The sequence below is a fragment of the Prionailurus viverrinus genome, chromosome B4 (assembly GCF_022837055.1).
Source record: "Prionailurus viverrinus isolate Anna chromosome B4, UM_Priviv_1.0, whole genome shotgun sequence".
Taxonomy (NCBI): Eukaryota; Metazoa; Chordata; class Mammalia; order Carnivora; family Felidae; genus Prionailurus; species Prionailurus viverrinus.
Genome location: NC_062567.1, coordinates 86,491,569 through 86,511,657, shown reverse-complemented (window position 1 = coordinate 86,511,657; position 20,089 = coordinate 86,491,569). Strand labels below are relative to the sequence as shown.

Below are 20,089 nucleotides of genomic sequence, written 5' to 3'. Positions count from 1 at the left end.
AAAACAATGTAAGCATAGAATATATAGTAACATGGATAAGATATACGTGTAAATATATCTATATCTCTCCACAAGTATATAAACCTATGAATAGAAAAAAAGTTACCAAAAATGTGGCACAGTTTGATCTCATTTTAGGAAAATTATACAGGCACAAATAAACTAGTGGGGTTCTATAAAATATTAACAGTGTTACCTCTGAGCGATGAAATTCACATTTTATTTATGGATTAGCCAATAGAGGATTTCACACTTAAGTAGATGCAACTTCATGAATTAGAGTAGCAAACACAGTGCAGGTGTCCTGCAGCAGATACCATAAAATGTTCTATTATCCGGTTACTCTGTGGGTTGCCCCAGTTGATGGGATTTTTTTTTTCCACCATGATAAGTGTACTCTTGAATCCCCATCTCCTATTTCACCCATTCCCCTCCCCACCTCTCCTCTGGTAACAGCAATCAGTTTGTTCTCAATAGTTAAGAATCTGTTTCTTGGCTTGTCTTTTTTTTTTTTTTTTCTTTGCTCATTTGTTTTGTTTCTTAAATTCCACATATGAATGAGTGCATATGGGATTGGTCTTTTTCTGACTCATTTATTTCACTTAGCATTATACATTTTATCTATCCATGTCATTGCAAATAGCAAAATTTCATTTTTCATGGCTAATATTCTCTCTCTCTCTCTCACACACACACACACACACACACACACACACACACACACACACACACCCATCTTCTTTATCCATTCATCTATCCACGGAGACATGAGCTGCTCCCATAGTTTAGCTAATACAACATTGCAGAAAACAAAGGGGTGGATGTATCCCTCTGAATTAGTGTTTTTGTATTTTGGGGGTAAATAGTACTGCAGTTACTGGATCATATGGTACTTCTATCTTTAACATTTTGAGGAACTTCCATACTGTTTTCCACAGTGACTGCACCAGGTGGCATTCCCACCAACGGTGCAGGAGGGTTCCTTTTCCTCCACATCCTCACCAAAACTTGTTTCTGGTATTGTTAATTTTAGCCATTCTGACAAGTATGAGGTAGTATCTCACTGTGGTTTTGATTTGCATTTCCCTGATGAGTGGTGTTGAGCATCTTTTCCTGTGTATGTTGGCCATCTGTAGGTTTTCTTTGGAGAAATGCCTGTTCGTGTCTTCTGCCCCTTTTTAAATTGGATTGTTTTTTATGTGTTGAGTTGTATCAATTCTTTATAGATCCCAGACACTAACCCTTACTGGACATGTCACTGGCAAATACCTTCTCCTATTCAGTAGGTTTTCTTTTAGTCTTGTTGATCGTTCCCTTCGCTGTGCAGAAATTTTTTATTTTTATGTAGTCCCAACGGTTTATTTTTGCTTTTATTTCCCTTGCCTCAGGAGAAATAATCTAGAAAAATGTTGCTATGGCCTATGTCAGAGAAATTACTGCCTGTGCTCTCTTCAAGGATTTTTATAGTTTCAAGTTTCACGTTTACATCTTTAATCCATTTTGAGTTTGTTTTTTGTGTACGGTGAAAGACAGTAGTCCAGTTTCACACTTTTACATGTGGCTGTGCAGTTTTCCCAACACCATTTGTTGGAGGGACCATCTTTTTCCCATTGTACATTCATTCCTCCTTTGTCAAAGATTAATTGACCATCTAATTGTGGGTTTATTTCTGGGTTTTCTGTTTGATCTCCTTTCTAAAAGGAACTCACAGCCCAGAGAAAAGGTTAACTTCAATGACATAAATGAGAGGAGTAGATACAGACAGAATATACAGGAGGTTCTTGGTTATTAAGTCTTCAGTGAAGTATTGATCAAGTGACAAGTCTTAACATGTATGCCCCCTTTTAGTAATCAAATGAACCTACTCCTAGGGCTGACTAGAAGTTCATTCACTCACTCATCACGCATTCACTGAGTTCCTACTCTATAGCAGGCTCTGTATTACTGGGGCTGAGTATCAAAAACGACATCATGTCTTTCCCTCAAAGAGCTCACAGTCCATTTGGAGAGACAACTAACCAGATGCACACCAGGCAACATATGCCCAGAGTAGCTCAGGAGCACAGAGGAGGGGCACTTGATCTAACCTGGGGCGACTGCAACCAGCTTGGAGTTGCCGGAATGTGAAGGATAACTTGAGAAATGTTGAGAGATGATGCTGGAAAAGTAGGCTGGGGTAGAATCATGGGAGGCCTACTCTATTTTGACAAAGAATTAACACTTTTTCATTGCGTGGATAATAGGAACATATTTAAAAGATTTTACTGGTCAAGTTACATGCTGCATTAAGACAGACTTCATTCATTCTAGGGCATCACTAATGTAAAAAGTTTGTAACCTATAAATGCTACTGAAATGCTTATGATCTCCTACCATCCTCCTTTCTATTTGCGCATTTGCCCTGGAATGATGAACAGAATATTCTCAGTTGAGTTAAGAGCTATGTCCACAGATTTCTTAGACTAGATTAGAAAATTTCTTAGATCAGAAATAATTTATTCTTGATTTCATGTAAACACTGAATGCGAGGTTGTGATTGATAAGGAAGTCTAAAACAGCCCTCCCATTTCCTCCCATAATTCATAGAATAGAGCCTAAAACAGTGTTGACCATGGGCTCCCAGGCCTAAGAGACCTAGTGCCTGCCTTTCTTCCCCACCTCATCTCCCCTGGCTCACTTCTCTCTCTTCATAACTGTCCTTGCTGCTGCTCCTTGGATAGTCTCTACCTCTGAAATGTTGCCCTGACATGTTCTACTACCACAGTCTGGCATGGCTTGCTCCTTCCTTTTATTCAAGTTTCTCCTCAAAAATCACCTTCTCAGAGACTCCATCATTATTGGGGAAATGCCAATGGAGACCACATGGAACACATCACTCGTGACCACGAATGGGTTACTTAATTTCATTGTGTCTTAGTATCCTCATCTATAAAACAGGGTAATGGGACGACTATGATTACTTAAGAAAGAACTTAATTACAGAGCGCTAAAGGTTGATGGAGGGAGGTGGGTGGAGATGGGCTAAGTGAGTGATGGGTATTAAGGAGGGCACTTGTTGTGAGGAGTACTAGGTGCTGTATTACTCTAAGTGATGAAACACTAAATTCTACCCCTGAAACTAATATTGCACTGTATGTGAACTAACTAGAATTTAGGTAAAAACTTGAAACATGAGGGAAGGAGGGAGGGAAGGAGGGAGGGAGGGAGGGAAGGGAAGGAGGGAAGGGAAGGAGGGAAGGAGGGAGGGAAGGAAGGAGGGAGGGAGGGAGGGAGGGAGGGAGGGAAGGAGGGAGGAATTTAGCTCTTTGTCACAAAATTATTATTATACAATAAAAATATCATTTCCCCCCATAAAAGATGTCCATCTCAGTGGCTGTAAGCAACTGGAATTCCTTAGGCAGTTTTTCTATGACCTGTTTCCTCCACACCCAATTTTAAAACATGAACCAATTTGGAATCCTATAGTTATTTCTGTAGTTTGGTCAAACTAAAGATGTGCTAGGAAAATCTTGCAACCACCAAACTTCCAGTGAGGACAGCACAATTTAATCTTGCCTTGGCCCTAGCCACCAACTTAGAGGAGACCAGCCAGATGAGAAGAGTAAAAATAGCCCCTGCCATCTATTGAGGGCTTCCTCTAAGCTAAACAACTTAGACACATCATCTCGCTGATTCTTCACAACTAGCTTAGGGAGTCAGCATGGCCAAGAACTCCAGCAAGCAACTGTTGTATTGTGAACTGTTTTGAACTCTGGGCCTGAGCAGATCCTGCTGTGGAGATGATATTCACATAGTAATTAGCGATTCTTGAGAGGAGATTTGCACTGCACTACCAGCTATAATACATCCTTCTAAAACAAAAAAACACAAAAAGCAGAATCTGTCTTTCATATTCTAAATGATGATTTTACAGTAAAAATCCCAGGCCTTTAGTGCTGTGAAACCCATGTGGTCCCTTCTAAAAATTACTATAGCAACACCTCTAACTCAAAAGGATCAAACTCTGCAGTGCTGCTGGCTCATGATGATCCCAGCACACCCCAAATAAAGATGAACCTTTCACTGAATTAACCTATGTTTTTCCATCTGGACTATATAGCTAGGGACCCAGGGCATCCCTCCCTCCAGAGGGTCACACCCTCTTGGAGAGCTCTCGGTCCTTCTGAGAGACCTGTTCCAGCTCTGTATAGGCTAGGGATCCAGAGGACAGTCCAGGTGCTCCAATGACTTGAAAGAATCCCAGATGAGCAATAATACCGACTCATAACGATGACCCTTTATACAGTTCTTACTATACACTAGGCAGCATTTATTCTCCATGTTTTACACATATTCACTCATTTAATCTGCATAATTACTCCATGGGGTAGACATTAGGCTTGCAGTCTGACCAAATCCTGTAATTGAGACTTACAAAGGTGAACATGTAAGATCTATGTACAAACTGTGCACAACAAGGTCAGGACCAGAGCAGAAATCCCCAAAGGTCCCCACTAGTAAGTCAGCGACTCCCAGGGGCCAGACCTCCTGAATTTGACCAGCCAGGACACCCCCTTTTCCAATCCAAAATGCTATTTCCCAGAAGTAATGAACGAAGCAGAAGAACGCAAAGGAGTACTTAGATTTCATCACATCCCACACCTGGACTACTTCTCATCAAGTTTCTCGACCTGCACACAATTCTCAGACCTATCTTCTATCCCATCACTTATCATCCAGGGCATCCTACGCCTTCTGGGCTTTAACACAGCCAAAACTTCCTCTTGAAACTTCTTCCTGTCTCCGAGGTCTCCTGGTCATCTCCCTCTAGTCTCCCTATGTTTATAACACTCTGTGCAGGTTTCCTATCCCATGCAATTACTGGCTTGGTTTTTATTTTGTCCACCTCCTCTTTGAACTTTTAGCATCTTGAGACCACGGGCAACATTTGCTTTCCCAATGTCTGATAAAGAGCTGACTGGGCTGCCACAGACAAGCAATAATGTTTACTCACTGAATGACCTAAGGAAACCACCGCCTCCAACAGCATTTCTCACCATCCACCTAAACAATGCCCTCGTAGCACCAGTGGGATCCGGGAAGGATTAGAAAGGGAGGGGTCCCTGAACCAGAGGGAGCTGCCTGGTTAGTAATGAAGAACTTAACAAGAGAACCCTTTCTGGGAGCTCTGCTTCCAGCCCTGGAATTTAAACTTGCATCCTGTTCAGCGAAACAATAACCATCACTACCACCTATGACCAAAGCTTCCATTTAATCCTTGGGGACTTCTCACTTCATGAATATCCAAGTTCCTGAATAGCTTTTGAAGTTCAGTGAAAGGCTGCTCACAATGTTTTGAGCAGAGTTTCTGTTCTGAGAGTTACTTTTTCTCTTTGGGGTAAATCACATTTGGTTTTCCTTTATCCTTCTAATAAATGCTGTTTATAAGGCTAGAGGCATTGAAGGTGAAGAGAGAAAGATACTCTAGAAGTTGTTAATCAATCCGGAATTTCTCCGGGTGCTTGTATGACCTCAGCGTTTTTCACATTTCCACAGGTCTCCTTGGAGACCGTTGCCATGATCACTCAGTGTCCCTGATGAAAAATCTTCAAAATGTGGATCGCTGCTTTTATGCTCTTTTAGCTCCTCTTTATTAGCTGTTTTGCCTTCACCCATAGTTTCTCTATGAATGCAATCTGCTCATTTTTTTTAATCCCATAATATTCCAAACAGAGTACCCCCCTTCTTTTGGCTCCTCTGGAAATGCTCGTATTTGGAGTATATTTGGCAGTCCATTAGGAATATCATTATACTTTTAGGTTTCCTGATCTCCTGAATGAAAATTATTCATAGGACAGTCCACCTCTCTTCCAAAAATACTAATTTGCTCTAGAAGAAACTAAGCACCAACAATGAAAACACTCGACCTGTTGCATTATGTTGCTTATTTAACAAGCTTGGCTTGGAATATTTCAATTTTTTTTTTTTTTTAATGTATGTACCTTTTCTATTTCCCCTCTTGACTTAAGTTAATGTAAATACACTTTTATTTGGCTCTACATGCATTATTTCCTGGTGGCTGTTTCTTACAAATATATGAAAAAAGACAAAAAACCTCAAAATCCTGAGTAAGCTGTAACAAACCTGCCGAATAAATGGGGAAAGCTAAAATGCAATATCAGAAAACAGTTTTAGCACTGTCCAAGCAAGGTTAGCTGCTTTTACTGAAATCTAGCATTCAAATGTAAATTACAAAACGGATCATTCAGAGGGTTTCCCAAATCCTCATTAGGTAATCTGCAAAATAGGGAACCCATCTAGAAGAAAAATATATGGTAAATGGATCACAGACAGATAGTTGCAGTTTCCCTTAGCTACCCTATTTTTGAAAAGAGAAGCAACTCACAGGCAAAGACCAAGTCTTTGAAGGAGGGAATGGCTGTGAGCAGGGTTACTTACAATCATGTGAACAACAACAGGATACAAAGGCATTAGTACAGGTAATAAGTTAGAGAATGGAAATATTCTTTTCATATGAAAAAAAAAACCCAGTGGCACCTAAGTTTTGGCTAGTGATTTTTAATAGTTAGTAATATTAAAGTGTAGATTTTAGGGGCACCTGGGTGGCTCCGTCAGTTAAGTGTCTGACTTAACTTGGGTCATGATCTCACGGTTTGTGAGTTCAAGCCCTGCATCAGACTCTGTGCTGACAGCTCAGCCTGGAGCCTGCTTCAGATTCTGTGTCTCCCTCTCTCTCTGCCCCTCTCCTGCTTGTGCTTTCTCTCTCTCAATAATAAACATTAAAAACATTTTAATAAAATGTAAATTTTATAAACATTAGAAATTAATTCTTCTAAACCTATTTTAAACATTTCTTTAGCATATAGGGTTAAATCATAAGGGATTTAGGGAGACTGTATTAATGAATCAAGTGAGGTAGCTAAACACAAGAAATAAATAGCTGGAATTCATTCGCTTGTTCACTCAATCAGCAACAATTATCAACCATTCATTTTGTACCAAGCACTAGGGTGGGCATTTGGGATGCAAAAGTTAATGACCCTCAAGAATTTAGTGAGAGGGTACCTGGGTGGCTTAGTCAGTCAAGCTTCGGACTCTTGATTTCTGTTCAGATCCTCATCTCATGGTTCACGAGACTGAGTGCTGAGTTGGGCTGTGCTCTGACAGAGAGAAGCCTGCTTAGGATTCTCTCTCTCCCGCTCTCTGTTCCTCCCCCACTCATGCTGTCTCTCTCGCTCTCTCAAAAATAAATAAAACAAAGAAACAAGAATTTAGTGAAAAAGAACCACAAAAGTACAAGTAAAACCTTGGATTGTGAGAACTTGTTCTGCGAATGTTCTGCAAGACGAGCAAACATTTCTAATAGATTTTAACTTATCAACGAGTGCTGTCTTGCAATACAAGTAGTATGTGATGCCACAAACATCACGTGATCACAACTGAGCCCATGGTTCTTGAAATCTGCTTTGAAATACCAGTGCTTTGGGTTACAAGCATGTTTCTAGAACAAATCACACTCGCAAACCAAGGTTTTACTGTATAATAATTGAGGCACAAAGCAGAGTATAATTCAGTGTTTAAAAAGGGACAAGCATTGGGGCTCCTGGGGGGCTCAGGCAGTTAAGCATCCAACTCAGCTAAGGTCATAACCTCAAAGTTCATGAGTTCGAGCCCCACACTGGGCTTTCTGTTGTCAGCACAGAGTCTGCTTCAGATCCTCTGTTCCACAGCACCCCCTCTGCCCCTCCCTCGACTGCATTCTCAAAAAGCAATTTTTTTTTTTTTTTAAAAAGGGACAAATAACTGATATGAAAAACCGTTTTATGAAACTTGCAGTTTCGCTGCTGTGGATGTGAAATCCATTACTCTTGACACAAAAGTACTCTTCATGCAAAGATGAACCCTGTTCTCCAGGTGCTTCTAGTCTAGCATAGAGGAGAGATAAGAAACAATGACAACTAGTAATTCTCAAATTATCATGGGGAGGGGCCAGGTTCTTAAAATTTGAATCCTTCACAGACTGATACTTTTGAAAAAGATACCTAAAAAAATGTAATAAGAATTCAAAATGCTTATTTTCAATTTTTGTATTTATTTCATGGAAGAACAGTAACATCTCAGTCCATGCACAAGCACTGGAATAAAGGATTATGGTGCTAAAACCAAAGTATATAAGCTACTATCACATAGAAAGAAATGAATGATCAGTTGTAAGGAGAGGCACAAACTTAACCTAAGGAAAATCTTTATGGAAGATGTGACCTTTGAACTAGGTCTTAAAAAAAAAATGGAGGATTTCCCAGAAAAATGCAGTGAGGGGTAGAAAGAAAACTCCAGGCAAAAGGAGCAACACATAGAGGCAGGAAAAGCAAGTATTTCCATTAAACTGAATGATGAGGGAAAGGCCAGTCAAGGAGGGGTTATAAGCTGAATTTGAACATTAGAAGCTGAATGGCCCCCATTTAGTGAAACTTCATAAAGACTGAAAAAAGAAAACAGTTGATTCCCTTACCAGGTGTTTAAAATATTATTACAGAAACAGCTCCAGTGACCATCTCAAGTGAATTTAAGCCCTTTGGGTGGGACTCATTAAACACCACCTGACACATATGTATCTTCCTCTTTAGTGTTGCAGATAGGGAACCTCTGTCACAGCTTTAAAATGGAGAAAATTTACCATCGGGCCAGACCTAGAGTCTTCAGATGTGGAGGGAGAGGGTTTATATTCCTCGTCTAGGTTTTGGTTTAGATTTTTACTTCGCCAGCTTTCTTTGCAGATGGACAAAGCAGACAAGAATGTGGGCTCTGTCTAGTGCTGACTTTTACCTGCTCCCTGACCTGCGACAATTTACTCACCCCTCCAGTTTCCTCAACTACAGAAGAGGGATGGTGACAGTCCCCACCCCCCCCCCACTCCGCCCCCAGGGGTTACTGTACTAGGAGGATTAAATTAATACAAGTAAAGCACTCATAAGAGTGATCCGTGTCAATGAGTTAGTATCACAATAGCACTAAAAATAAACTAGATGGATGTGTAATATCTCACTGCCCCCCCAAACCCCACAGTGCCATTCACATAAGTACCCAAAAGTAATATCCCCAAATTCTAACCCTGTACATCATCCGCTATTTCTTCAGCATCACTGTAAACCTAAACATGTATTACAGGTAGAGAAAATAGAGCTAATTATAGGCTTCGGAGTAAAATGACTAAGGCAAATCAATAGAGGAGCTTATTTTCCATCCTGATCCTACCTTAGTTATCCCTAAAATTAGAAGCCAGTAGTTTGGGGTTATTGAAAGACACTTCCTCTGAGAGAGGAAACCGGAATGAGACACGACTGTTTAGGCAGGCTTTATTTGAAACATTTAGCACCTCTTCGAAATGCAAAGTAATCAAGGCGACGCGTAACTATTTTAAAGTCTGAGACGGTTGTCCAGAGTTCACTGAGAGTTTGACAACAACTGGGGACTACAGAATAAGAAATGTGGGGCCACTTCACACAGAGGCTCAGCAAGGGGATGGAGGAGTTTTGGGTCAGGAATGTAAGAGTTTATCTTAATTTAGCAGCTGTTCAGCTGGTAGCAGCCAAATCGAGTGAAGCCTTTTCAGGGAGAGCAGTTTAGGCCACAGCCGTCTAGACGAAACACCACCACTACACGGATGGGCACAGAGGCTCCCCAATATCGGCACAAATTCCAGAGATACAGCCAAGGCTACTTTAGACGTCGCTGGCAAATCAGCAGAAATGTGGAGAACTCCAGAGGCCAGGGAGTTCCCTCGGCCACCTTAAGGATGGTAAAGGCAATTTGCAAATGCTTTCAGTATCCTGGGTAGTATTAAGCTTCCCCCTCTCCCCTCCCACCCCTTACACTTCAAATTATTGTCAAGTGTATTGTTTCTGGGGCCTATTCCTTTTTCCTCTGTTCTCCAAACACATCCACATCTTCACCCTTTATTTGTCAGGGCAAATGGAAAAGGTCTTTGACCTCAAATGTGGCCCTTTGAGACCAGTATAGGCTGACCTCTCCACCATTCTTGCCTGCCCAAGAGCTGACCTACAGGAAGTAAATACAAGCATTGTTCCTTAAAGGCAAAAAATCATACTGGTTTTACCATCACCTGCAGAGAGAATACAAAAGCCCAAGAGAAAATATTATGACATCTACAACTATGACCAACAACCTCACCACCACATAATTGCTATCATTATGTTTTTAACTTCTTAATTCTGCTTTGCTACCATGTCTCCTAGATATTGCTAAGACATTACCGTAAGGCTCCATCTATTTTTTTCCCTCAAAAATGTGCCATGACTTCAATGTGTTTCAAAATACCCAGTATTACTGTACCTGAAGAGAGGCTGCGGACAGTGGCATCTCAATGCTTACAAGTTCAAAATGGGGCCAAAGAGGGTAGGGAAGGAAGTGGGCTACCTGCTGTTAGTCTGGAATGATAAATAATCAAGTAGTTAGAAGTATATCAACTAAAGAAAATAAAACAGTAGGTTACATACCAGTGACTAGGAGGTAGGAATAAATGCAGAACAGAAGGCACAGACGCTTTAGTTAAAATGATTAGGCTGCCAGAGATTGGGAAAACAATTTCCTGCTAATAACATCTGACTATATATCACTTCTCGGCCTTCTGGCTAAGATCAAGTGTAGTATCTGTTCTTATCAGTTTAATATCTGACTATAGAAATCACCTACTAAGTAGCAATAATCTTACCAAAATTACAACTTCCAAGTCTTCAGGTTAGATTTTGAACTTAACCTTGTTCAAGTCATTCGATCACCCAATCAAGCATTCATAAAACATCTCTTAATTATGCAACACTGCATCTGACTTCCTGGAGTAAATAAAAGATTCAAACCCCCTTCCTACAGAAATTTATACTCTGATGTTTTTTTGTTTTTTTTTAATTTTTTTTTTTCAACGTTTATTTATTTTTTGGGGGGACAGAGAGAGACAGAGCATGAACGCGGAGGGGCAGAGAGAGAGGGAGACACAGAATCGGAAACAGGCTCCAGGCTCTGAGCCATCAGCCCAGAGCCCGACGCGGGGCTCGAACTCACGGACCGCGAGATCGTGACCTGGCTGAAGTCGGACGCTTAACCGACTGCGCCACCCAGGCGCCTCTCTGATGGTTAGTTTTCTGACAACTTGGATAGGATATAGTACCCAGTAACTTAATCAAACACTAATCTAGGTGTTGCTCTGAAGGTATTATGTAGATGCTTAACATCTATAAACAGCTGACATTAAGTAAATGAGATTAGCCTCCATAGTGTGTGGGCTGCAATTATTTGAAAAGCCAAATGGGCAAATACTAAAGGTTTCCCAGAGAGAAGGAATTCTGCCTCAAGGCTACAGCATCAATTCCTGCCTGAATTTCTAGCCTGCTCTCCTGCCCTATAGATTTTGAACCTGCAGAAAACTACACCACTATGGATTCTGTTTCCCTGGAGAACCTGGACTGATATGCATTCTTATAAACAATTAGAAGCAAATAGTAAATGGGAAGAACAAACTGCTATAAAGATGCCTTATAAAAGCATGTCCAAGAGCATACACTCAAGTATTTCCAGTATAATAGGATAATTTCTATCATGGAGCTAAGTACAAAAGACAGTAAGAATATAGAAGGGCTTATATTTGCCTAAGGGTAGTTACAGACAGTCCAAAAGACCTTTCTTGAAAGGATACAAAGAGAATTTCTTACAGAAAAGGGAAAAGCACCTGCAACTGAGAAGAAATGCTAGAATGCACAGTATATGTACTGAAGCATAAACTAAAAGATCAGAACGAAGGTCAAGGAACAGAGCAAATGATAGGATAGGAGATAAAGTGGGTTGCATACAAAAGGCCATGTCTGCATGTGAGAAAGATAAGATCATGGAAGACAAGGCTTAAAGTGTACTAAGCCCTGAAAAGTCATAGCTGTTCAATTTTTGATTTGATAAATGCATAAATGAATGCTGTTAGCTTACATTAAATTGTTACTGTAAAGATGTAGCTAAAATGAGATGAAGAACAAGTTCAGCAATGTGGCAGGATACAAGATCAATATACAAAAATTAATTCTGTTTCTATATACTAACAGTGAGCAATCTGAAAACAAAATTAAGAAAATCCCATGTACATTATTACACAGCTAAAAGAATCTCTAGGAAAACTTTAACAAGTTTAACACTTTTGTGCCAAAAACTGTAAAACACTGTTGAAAGCTGTTAGAGATCTAAATAAATGAGAAAACATTGCTTGTTCATTGATCTTAAGACTTATTATCTATAAGAAGGAAATACTACAGATTCAACACAATCCACAAAGTCTCAGTTTGATTTTTTGCAAAAACTAGTAAGTTGGTCCTAAAATTCATATGGAAATGAAAGCAACCCAGGATAGGACAAGAAATGAACAAAAAAGAACAACCTTCAAAAAAACCAAGTTGGAAGACTTACACTTCCAAACTTACAACAAAGCTATAATAATCAAGACAGTGTGGTACTGGCATAAGGATATACATATATATCAATGGAACAGAACAGAGTCCAAATACAAATCCTCACATTTGTGGCTAATTGATTTTCAACTGGGACAAGACAATTGAAATAGTCCTTTCAACCAATGGTGATGGACAACTAGATATGCACATGCAAAAGAATGCATTTGGATCTCCACCTCACATTTCACACAAAACAAAACAAAACAAAAAAAACGGATCAAAGACCTAAATGTAGGAACTAAAACTATAAAACTCCTAGAATACACAGTAAATATTTAGGACCTTGGTTTAGGCAATGGTTTCTGAAATATGGCACTAAAACCACAAGTGACAACAGAACAGGTAAGCTAGACTGAGACCCATCAAGAAAACGAAGACAATGCTCAGAATGGCAGAAAATATCTGCAAGTCATACATTTTACAAGGGATCTATACGTAGAACATATAAACAATTCTTACAATTCAACAGTAAGACAAATAAGTCAATTTAAAAATAGGCAAAGGGAGTGCCTGAGTGGCTAAGTCAGTTGAGTGTCTGACTTCAGTTCAGGTCACAATGTCAGTTTGTGAATTACAGCCCCGCGTTGGGCTCTCTGCTTAGAACCTGAAGCCTCCTTCAGATTCTGTGTCTCCCTCTCTCTCTTCCCCTTCCCTGCTCATGCTTGCACTTGCTCACTCTCTCAAAAATAAAAACGTTTAAATTTTTTTTTAAATAGGCAAAAGAATTTGAAGAGACATTTCTCAAAAAAATATATATATGTGTGTATATATATATATATATATATATACACACACACACACACACACAAATGTCCATTAAGCACATGAAAAGATGCTCAATATCATTAGTCACCAGTGAAATGCAAATCAAAACCACAAAGAGATGCTACTTCACACTCAGGATGGCTAATATCACAAAGTCAGATAATACCAAGTGTTGATGAGGATGGAAGAAAATTAGCACCCTCATATATTTCTGGTGGGAAAATAAAATGGTACAGCCACTGTGGAAAACAATTTGGTGATTCCTCAAAATGCTAAACACAGAGTTACCATAGGACTCAGCAACTCCACTCCCAAGTATATGCTCAAGAGAATAGAAAATTTATGCCCATAAAAAAATCTGTACACATATGTTCATAGGATCATTCCTAACAGTAAAAAAACAAACAAAAAAAAAAAACAAAAAAACACCAAAATGTCCATCAACTTATGGATGGATAAACAGTACTGGTATAGCCATACAATGGAATCTTAGTCATAAAAAGGACTGAGGTACTGATGCATGCTACGACACAGATGAGCCCTGAGAACACATGCTCAGTGAATGAAGCCAGTCACAAAAGATCAAATATTTATAGGGTTCCATTGATCGGAAACATCCAGAATAGACTAATCCACATGAAGAGATAGATTAGTGACTGCCTGGAGATGGGGTGGGGTTAGGATAGCTAATAAGAATTTTCTTTTTGGGGTGTGGAGAATGTTCTGAGTTTAGATTGTGGCACACTCTGAATATACTAAAAACCACTGAACCACTTTAAATGTGTGAATTTCATGGAATGTGAAATGTATCTCAATAAAGCTGTAAAAACAGGGAGCTATGATGCAGTTGGATAATCAAACTTGCTTAAGCAGAAAACCTTTTCAAAATAGAGAAGATGTGTTAACGGGAAGGTGCTACCAGAAAATGAGAGAAATAAAGTGTGAGACTTTGATGTTTCCTCAAGGGGGTGGGGGGGGGGGGGGGGGGAGGGGAGGCTTGTGACCACTCCATGCCCAACCTCCCAGGAATAGGATTTTGAACAGTCATACAAGGATTAAAGGCATTTGGAGTGGAGTTCCTTGAATGTTAACACCTTAGAGACCCTGTCTTTGGATTCTTATAACTTGGTTCCCCAGAACTACCCCAGATTCTGGTTGTTCAATTCTCCTTCAATTCTGTCTCCCATAATTAGAGTTCTATAATTTCAGTAAGTTGTCTTCCTTGCTTCGGTTACCCGGAGTCAGTTTCTGCTAGGAAAAAGATGGATTATTTTTGAATATTTAGGGAAGGCCACTGGATATGTACAAGCATCATGAGATTTACTGAGGCAAAGTGTGAGACTTAAACTAATTTCCTCTGAAGAATTTCTGACACAGATCATTCCTTCAGGAATTCACCTAGTGATACTGATAGGTTACTGTAACAAATTGTTGTTCTGACTTCACTAGGCAGAGACCCAAGAGATTCTTTTCAGTGACCTAGTGTTCCCTATGCTTTTATGGAAACCAGATAGATATATGAATACTGTTACATCTAACACTTTTTTGGTTTCAAATGTAATGTCTTAACACTTTTTAAAAAAAGGTAAACCCAATCACTAGGATACTGCTGACAAATCTTACATACCTGAACAGTGTTTTCTCAAATTTGAATAGATGAATTTTTTTTTTTTAATATGAAAAGGTCCTGGAAAAATCGAAAAACCTCAAATTGAGAAAACTTGTATCACCATTTTAGCTTCATAATGGTTATTAACATCCATTTGATTACAAAAGCCAAAGTCAGTGGGACTGCAAACAATTCAACGTCCATCAACAGGTGAATGGACAAACAAAATGTCAGGTCCAAACAATGGAACACTCATCAGCAATGAAGTGAAATGAACTACTGACCTGCTACAACCTGATAAACCTCAAACATCATGTAAGTAAGTAAGAGAGACCAGATCCAAAAGATCACAGAGTGCTTGATTCCATTTATGTGAAATGTCGAAAAAGGGCAACTTTATAGGGCCAGCCTGCAGATCACTGGGTACTTGGAACGGCCAGCTAGACCAAGGGTGAACAAAATAAAAACAGGAGGGATTTCTTTTGGTGGGGGGTAATGGAAAGGTTTTCAATCTAGACTGAACCTCCACGTTAGCCTGGGAAGAGCCAAACCACAAACCGTAGACTGCCGTGTGATGGCTGCACAACTCTATAAATTTACTGAAATCACTGAAATGTACATGTAACAACAGGTGAATTATACGGTATGTGAATTATAGTTGAATAAAGCTTTTTTTTTTTTTTTTTGGAGGGGGGGAGTAAACGCAAGGCAACATTATGTTGAGAGATCATAATCCAAGATACACCCCTTTGGGAGCACAGAGAAAACTTTTAAAGCATTTAAATACAAATTTACAGAGAATTCAGGGACCTCTGAGAATGCCGTCATAGATCCCGACATAGCTAAGAAAAATTGCCCCAAGAGTGTACAATAGTCTTGGCAAAGTTTTCTGGGGACTAAACATTTTTACCCTCTTTTGCATGTGCACAAAAAAGACAAAACAAATCGGAAATGTTTTATACTCATTTTAAGGACAATCCTTCTAGAGTGACTTATACAAAGTCCTAGTCCTTTCTGTTATATTTTCATTTAGCATATGCATTTATTATTAAAAACAAGACTGTAAAAATACATGTTTTCACAAATAACCTATAGTTCTACACCTTTGTATTTTTTTTAAGCCTATCAACTGTAGGAACTCTCCAGTCTCTTCCAGTAAAAACTCTGGAACCCCTCTCTAGGTTGTATTAAGTTTTGCTTATCATAAATAGCAAAACTGATTTTCCCAGTTTGTTCTTTTCCTTGTTTTATTTTGGTTTCTTTTTTTTTTTTTTTCTGTTGTAGAAATTACTAATTGTAACACAGTTGAATCTTTCAGTCTTCTTTCTAGGTTGTTTATCTTCTAGTTTCAAGGCTGCAAGTTATCATTCTTCCATTGGCCTGATTATAATCTTTTAAAACACAATGCACTGAGCACACTATCTCGATGACTCAGGCACATCTCCCAAAGCGAAGTATCCCATTTTGCTGTGTTACTGTGCCAACACAGCAAAAGAGCTTACTGAGGTATGTGGGAGTGTCTGTCACCCATTAAATGGCCCTAGGCTGCCAAGGCCGAAATCCTTCCTCTGTTGTCATCCTGTCTGCTGTCATTTCTCACATCTGTCTGTGGGTCTGTTTACAGCTAGCACTGTTTCTCCTTTCCATGTACTGACTCCATTGTTCTAGGATTAGGAAGCAGACTTAACTTGCTGGTTTAGAGGTGTATATAAATCAAAGCTGGGGTTTGAGGTTCTGAATAGAGGTTTTAAATTCCCCAGTATGTAAACTGCAGGAGCCCCAGTACCTTCACTTGGCTTTTTCAAAAACATGCTGACGTGGGGCACCTGGGTGGCTCAGCCAGTTAAGCATCTGACTTCGGCTCAGGTCAAGATCTCGCGGTCTGCGAGTTCGAGCGCCGCGTCGGGCTCTGTGCTGACAGCTCAGAGCCTGGGGCCTGCTTCAGATTCTGTGTCTCCCTCTCTTTCTGCCCCCCCATTCACCCTCTGTCTCTCTCAAAAATAAATAAAACAGTTTTTAAAAATTTCAAAAACATGCTGGTGCTTTACCAAGATAACTGGAGCACCGCATACTACCGCGCTGGGACTCCTCTGCTTGGCCGTCTCCAACCCAGCTCTTAAGGAACTCAAAAGCAGTGACAACTTAGTTGTCCGTTAACTTGGACACAGGCAGCCCCTACCTCCTCCCCTGCCCAGACTTTGATAAATGAGAACATTTTCTTTTGTATTTGAACACAGCATGCTTCAGAGTTCTGACAACCCTTTAGCAAGAACCTAGCAATGCAGAATTGTCGCTTCAGGTAAAATCCACAACCATGGCCAAAAGCAGACGTCCAAAGATGTTTCAGGATTAGGAACTATAGCTATTTTCAAATTTTTATAATCTAATTAACTGAATTTAAAATACATAATACTACATAAATTTCCCTGGAAGGATAGGAATGAAATTGGTGCTACTGTTTCCTTTGTGTGGAAGGAAGGTCAGACAACAGAAGGGCAAGGGGGAACTTTTCATTCTACATTAACACTTTTTGGATATTGAATATAGGACTCTATTCCTTTGACAAAAATAAATGGAAACTTTTTAACAACTGCATTATAGAAGTAAAGCCTACCAGGGCATATCAGAAGCCAACTGATCAGGAAAGCGCCAAGCATAGTCCACTGTGGGCCAGGGAGAACAAAACCTACTTCTTAAATTATTTCACTTTCTACCCTCAACATCTGGGTTCTGTCTGATGGTCCCCAAGGCTTTGTTTTGGCTCCTGCCATCATATCCACATTCCAACCCAAAGAAGAAAAGAGCACAATCCTTCTAAGGACACAACAACGAAGTTGCACAGATCATTTCTATTCACATCACAATGGTCAAAACTTAGTCACATGGCCATACGTAACTGCAAGGGAACGTGGAAAATAGTCTTTAGAAGGCATAGGTCCAGCTAAAACTTGGGAGATTACTAACGGAGAAAGTAGTACAGGTGTTGGGATACAAATAACTGTGGCAACTTCAGCCACAAATGAGTTAACACACAACTTAAGGGTAAGAGTTGTCTGTGGTGGGAGACAACAGAACACAACCCAGGGGCTTCAGGTACATTAATAACATTTCTTAAGTGATTACAACACAGGGTCTCATTTTTCACTGTTATTCCGTTAAGAGTGTATGTGTGTACATCACATTCATTATGTGTATTTCACAATTTAAAAACATCAAAGTTGTTGAGGCAGTGTATGGGCACATGGGGATTTATGCTATTCCCTCTACTTTTGAGAATGCTTGCAAACCTCTAGAACAAGAGTTTTATATGCACACCTTACACACGTATACTTTCATCTTAATACCCTCTCAGACACAGAATTAAAAACCTACTTTGTAAAATGCACTGTCCTAAACATGGTTACATGCCTCCATGCATTTGTTATATGGATGTCAAAGAAAGGACTATGCAATCTTTAAAATGCTTACTGTCTAATAAGGAGATCACTATTAAAATACTACAGTCTATGATGGAGTGACAGAATGAGTACAGACAGAATCCAGAGAAAGGAGAAGTCAGTTGGTTTAGGGAAAATGAGGTTGCTATCCTTGGAAATGAGCAAATGTGACAAAAATAGTAAGTAGTTAATAAAAATAATAAACATGCAAACTAATTTTAAGCAATTAGATTTGTGCAAGCCTCTTCATGCAGCTGTCATTTTGTCTCAAAGTTAAGAATCCAGTTAAGTACAATCTGAGGAAGTGGAAAGAAAAATAAACTGCTGCTCTACTTGGACATATTACAATCCACGTTGCTACTTTATAACCAAGTCTTGTCAATCACTTTAGGGAGGCCTTCTGGACAGGCGCCCCAGTCTCTCTGAAGGAGGCGGTGAGGCGAAATGATTGTGGACATCTGCAGTGAGGCTGCTATTTGGATCTCCGGTCCACCCTCTGCAAGCTGTGGGATCATGCTATAGAGGATGCTTCACCCTTCTGTGCCTCAGTTTCCTTATCTATAATATTTGGATAATGATAGTATCTACTTACAAGAGATACTGTGAGGCTCATCCTGTTCTTGGAACAGTGTCTGGCACATAGTAAACATCCATGTTTGTTGCTGCTGCTGTTACCCATGGCTCTTGAAATATGAGCTCATCAAGTGTCCCCTATAGTTCACCGGGGTGGGGGAGGTTATTTTGGACAAACTACAGACCTGAATTTTTGTAAAATATCCTGATGATTGTTACAACGCCACGAAGGCCAAACAACGCAGCTTTGCAAGCTAAATCTAGTGAGCCACCAAAGCCCAACTTAAATTTTTACGGAGAACCATGTTAGGCAAGTTGCTGCAATAAGAGGTTATGAAAATAGAATTTTGGCAAGTTACAGGGCTCAAATGCTTCTAACCTACACAGCTGATTATTTCTCGTATGGGTTACCTTCCTTGAGGATTATCTGGTTAATTTTTAATCTCAGGCTCTCCTGTGTCACCCCTCCCATGCTCTAGTCCAGCTTTCTTTCTAAAGCAGCTGGGAATCGAAGCCATGATTAGAAAGAGCTCCCACCAAAGCTCAGAGTTGGGGGGGGGGGTGTCTAAAAACGTACTGCGCACACCCGTAAGTGAGAAATGCTAAACTGTGTGATGCCAACTATGGATAGTCTAGGATTATGGAGAGCACACCGTGGGGCAAAACAAACAGGAAAAAAATGGTGTTGTACGTGGATGAAGCAAACTCTTGCTCCGCCTTAAAGCACAAGTACAATTCAGATAGTCACAGAGGGAAAGGAAGAATCAACAGTGAAAGCAGAAAGATGGGGGAGCTCAGCACAGGCCATGACGAGACCAGACAAGATAACACAGCAAAAAGTCTTTGTTTTGGAGGACTGGGAAAAATAAGATTGCATGGCTAAACATGGGACTAGACTATGGATGGCTTTTTCTTTAACAATTAATCCACTATTAGAATTATTAGTCCAAGGGTTCTCATTCTCTCACTGTAGAGAAGAAAGTAACACACCATATTAGGAATAGTGCTTTTGAAGAACTAGGAAGTTTCTCCAGCATAAGGACCTTATCTGCATTGGTCTATAAATTCTTAGCACCTAGGACAGGAACTGGCACACAGTTTAATTGTTTAAAAAATGCCCAACAGCAGCGCCTGGATGGTTCAACTGGTTAACTTTTTTTTTTTTTAATGTTTATTTAGTTCTGAGAGAGACAGAG

The 20,089-nt window shown here is 39.8% G+C and overlaps 1 protein-coding gene and 1 pseudogene across 2 annotated transcripts in view; one reads left to right on the top strand and one right to left on the bottom strand.

Moving 5' to 3' along the window:
- SRGAP1 (SLIT-ROBO Rho GTPase activating protein 1) overlaps nucleotides 1-20,089 on the bottom strand; it is a 284,852-nt gene that overhangs the window by 205,719 nt on the left and 59,044 nt on the right. The window lies entirely within an intron of this gene.
- Nucleotides 10,633-10,748, top strand: LOC125171472 (uncharacterized; annotated as a pseudogene).